Source organism: Larus michahellis, unplaced genomic scaffold, assembly GCF_964199755.1.
Source record: "Larus michahellis unplaced genomic scaffold, bLarMic1.1 SCAFFOLD_37, whole genome shotgun sequence".
NCBI classification, from domain to species: Eukaryota; Metazoa; Chordata; class Aves; order Charadriiformes; family Laridae; genus Larus; species Larus michahellis.
The window spans coordinates 2140407-2145118 of NW_027436216.1; positions in this window are offsets into that span (position 1 = coordinate 2140407).

Below are 4712 nucleotides of genomic sequence, written 5' to 3' on the forward strand. Positions count from 1 at the left end.
ACATTGGGGCTTCTTCTCAGTGTCTCTGACATAGGGTTTCACTGTCCCGGGAAAGTCTCTGCTAACACCCTGCAGAGCGCTGTGCCCAATGTACAGAAACGTCTTGCGGTATCTCCTACAGGGAAAGTGCCAGGAGGGAATTGTGGAGCTTGTTCTCAGTGTCTCTGAGAATTGCTCTGATTATCCCTGTGACCTCTTTGCTAAGACTCTCCAGAGAGCCGTCCTCAAAACAAACACACATCTTGACATATCTCCCACATTGATCGCAGTGCCTCCAGAAACGGCATTCAAGGAGCCAGGACCTTTTCTCCCTACACTGTCCATTGAGTTGTCCTCAAAACCAATATACATCCTGCTATATCTCCCACATGGAAAGTGCCAGGAGGGAGAAGTGGGGATTATGTTTAGACTTTCTCGGAACTGCTTCAAATCAACTAGATATCTTTGTGCTGTAAATCTCCCAACAGCCAAACGCAAAAGCAGCAAACATCTCGCTGTATGTCCCACATCCAAAGTGCCAAGAGAGAGCTTGCTCTCCCTGTCTTTGAGTACTGTTTTCACTGTCCCGGTTACCTCTTTGCTAACGTTCTCTTCAGAGCCGCAGTGAAACCAGGAACCACGTGGAGAAGGCACCCACACTGAAAGTGCCTGGAGGGAACATTGGGGCTTCTTCTCAGTGTCTCTGACATAGGGTTTCACTGTCCCGGGAAAGTCTCTGCTAACACCGTGCAGAGCGCTGTGCCCAATGTACAGAAACGTCTTGCGGTATCTCCTACAGGGAAAGTGCCAGGAGGGAATTGTGGAGCTTGTTCTCAGTGTCTCTGAGAATTGCTCTGATTATCCCTGTGACCTCTTTGCTAAGACTCTCTGGAGAGCCGTCCTCAAAACAAACACACGTCTTGACATATCTCCCACATTGATCGCAGTGTCTCCAGAAACGGCATTCAAGGAGCCAGGACCTTTTCTCCCTACACTGTCCATTGAGTTGTCCTCAAAACCAATATACATCCTGCTATATCTCCCACATGGAAAGTGCCAGGAGGGAGAAGTGGGGATTATGTTTAGACTTTCTCGGAACTGCTTCAAATCAACTAGATATCTTTGTGCTGTAAATCTCCCAACAGCCAAACGCAAAAGCAGCAAACATCTCGCTGTATGTCCCACATCCAAAGTGCCAAGAGAGAGCTTGCTCTCCCTGTCTTTGAGTACTGTTTTCACTGTCCCGGTTACCTCTTTGCTAACGTTCTCTTCAGAGCCGCAGTGAAACCAGGAACCACGTGGAGAAGGCACCCACACTGAAAGTGCCTGGAGGGAACATTGGGGCTTCTTCTCAGTGTCTCTGACATAGGGTTTCACTGTCCCGGGAAAGTCTCTGCTAACACCCTGCAGAGCGCTGTGCCCAATGTACAGAAACGTCTTGCGGTATCTCCTACAGGGAAAGTGCCAGGAGGGAATTGTGGAGCTTGTTCTCAGTGTCTCTGAGAATTGCTCTGATTATCTGTGTGACCTCTTTGCTAAGACTCTCCAGAGAGCCGTCCTCAAAACAAACACACATCTTGACATATCTCCCACATTGATCGCAGTGTCTCCAGAAACGGCATTCAAGGAGCCAGGACCTTTTCTCCCTACACTGTCCATTGAGTTGTCCTCAAAACCAATATACATCCTGCTATATCTCCCACATGGAAAGTGCCAGGAGGGAGAAGTGGGGATTATGTTTAGACTTTCTCGGAACTGCTTCAAATCAACTAGATATCTTTGTGCTGTAAATCTCCCAACAGCCAAACGCAAAAGCAGCAAACATCTCGCTGTATGTCCCACATCCAAAGTGCCAAGAGAGACCTTGCTCTCCCTGTCTTTGAGTACTGTTTTCACTGTCCCGGTTACCTCTTTGCTAACGTTCTCTTCAGAGCCGCAGTGAAACCAGGAACCACGTGGAGAAGGCACCCACACTGAAAGTGCCTGGAGGGAACATTGGGGCTTCTTCTCAGTGTCTCTGACATAGGGTTTCACTGTCCCGGGAAAGTCTCTGCTAACACCGTGCAGAGCGCTGTGCCCAATGTACAGAAACGTCTTGCGGTATCTCCTACAGGGAAAGTGCCAGGAGGGAATTGTGGAGCTTGTTCTCAGTGTCTCTGAGAATTGCTCTGATTATCCCTGTGACCTCTTTGCTAAGACTCTCCAGAGAGCCGTCCTCAAAACAAACACACATCTTGACATATCTCCCACATTGATCGCAGTGCCTCCAGAAACGGCATTCAAGGAGCCAGGACCTTTTCTCCCTACACTGTCCATTGAGTTGTCCTCAAAACCAATATACATCCTGCTATATCTCCCACATGGAAAGTGCCAGGAGGGAGAAGTGGGGATTATGTTTAGACTTTCTCGGAACTGCTTCAAATCAACTAGATATCTTTGTGCTGTAAATCTCCCAACAGCCAAACGCAAAAGCAGCAAACATCTCGCTGTATGTCCCACATCCAAAGTGCCAAGAGAGAGCTTGCTCTCCCTGTCTTTGAGTACTGTTTTCACTGTCCCGGTTACCTCTTTGCTAACGTTCTCTTCAGAGCCGCAGTGAAACCAGGAACCACGTGGAGAAGGCACCCACACTGAAAGTGCCTGGAGGGAACATTGGGGCTTCTTCTCAGTGTCTCTGACATAGGGTTTCACTGTCCCGGGAAAGTCTCTGCTAACACCGTGCAGAGCGCTGTGCCCAATGTACAGAAACGTCTTGCGGTATCTCCTACAGGGAAAGTGCCAGGAGGGAATTGTCGAGCTTGTTCTCAGTGTCTCTGAGAATTGCTCTGATTATCTGTGTGACCTCTTTGCTAAGACTCTCGAGAGAGACGTCCTCAAAACAAACACACGTCTTGACATATCTCCCACATTGATCGCAGTGTCTCCAGAAACGGCATTCAAGGAGCCAGGACCTTTTCTCCCTACACTGTCCATTGAGTTGTCCTCAAAACCAATATACATCCTGCTATATCTCCCACATGGAAAGTGCCAGGAGGGAGAAGTGGGGATTATGTTTAGACTTTCTCGGAACTGCTTCAAATCAACTAGATATCTTTGTGCTGTAAATCTCCCAACAGCCAAACGCAAAAGCAGCAAACATCTCGCTGTATGTCCCACATCCAAAGTGCCAAGAGAGAGCTTGCTCTCCCTGTCTTTGAGTACTGTTTTCACTGTCCCGGTTACCTCTTTGCTAACGTTCTCTTCAGAGCCGCAGTGAAACCAGGAACCACGTGGAGAAGGCACCCACACTGAAAGTGCCTGGAGGGAACATTGGGGCTTCTTCTCAGTGTCTCTGACATAGGGTTTCACTGTCCCGGGAAAGTCTCTGCTAACACCGTGCAGAGCGCTGTGCCCAATGTACAGAAACGTCTTGCGGTATCTCCTACAGGGAAAGTGCCAGGAGGGAATTGTGGAGCTTGTTCTCAGTGTCTCTGAGAATTGCTCTGATTATCTGTGTGACCTCTTTGCTAAGACTCTCCAGAGAGCCGTCCTCAAAACAAACACACATCTTGACATATCTCCCACATTGATCGCAGTGTCTCCAGAAACGGCATTCAAGGAGCCAGGACCTTTTCTCCCTACACTGTCCATTGAGTTGTCCTCAAAACCAATATACATCCTGCTATATCTCCCACATGGAAAGTGCCAGGAGGGAGAAGTGGGGATTATGTTTAGACTTTCTCGGAACTGCTTCAAATCAACTAGATATCTTTGTGCTGTAAATCTCCCAACAGCCAAACGCAAAAGCAGCAAACATCTCGCTGTATGTCCCACATCCAAAGTGCCAAGAGAGAGCTTGCTCTCCCTGTCTTTGAGTACTGTTTTCACTGTCCCGGTTACCTCTTTGCTAACGTTCTCTTCAGAGCCGCAGTGAAACCAGGAACCACGTGGAGAAGGCACCCACACTGAAAGTGCCTGGAGGGAACATTGGGGCTTCTTCTCAGTGTCTCTGACATAGGGTTTCACTGTCCCGGGAAAGTCTCTGCTAACACCCTGCAGAGCGCTGTGCCCAATGTACAGAAACGTCTTGCGGTATCTCCTACAGGGAAAGTGCCAGGAGGGAATTGTGGAGCTTGTTCTCAGTGTCTCTGAGAATTGCTCTGATTATCTGTGTGACCTCTTTGCTAAGACTCTCCGGAGAGCCGTCCTCAAAACAAACACACGTCTTGACATATCTCCCACATTGATCGCAGTGTCTCCAGAAACGGCATTCAAGGAGCCAGGACCTTTTCTCCCTACACTGTCCATTGAGTTGTCCTCAAAACCAATATACATCCTGCTATATCTCCCACATGGAAAGTGCCAGGAGGGAGAAGTGGGGATTATGTTTAGACTTTCTCGGAACTGCTTCAAATCAACTAGATATCTTTGTGCTGTAAATCTCCCAACAGCCAAACGCAAAAGCAGCAAACATCTCGCTGTATGTCCCACATCCAAAGTGCCAAGAGAGAGCTTGCTCTCCCTGTCTTTGAGTACTGTTTTCACTGTCCCGGTTACCTCTTTGCTAACGTTCTCTTCAGAGCCGCAGTGAAACCAGGAACCACGTGGAGAAGGCACCCACACTGAAAGTGCCTGGAGGGAACATTGGGGCTTCTTCTCAGTGTCTCTGACATAGGGTTTCACTGTCCCGGGAAAGTCTCTGCTAACACCGTGCAGAGCGCTGTGCCCAATGTACAGAAACGTCTTGCGGTATC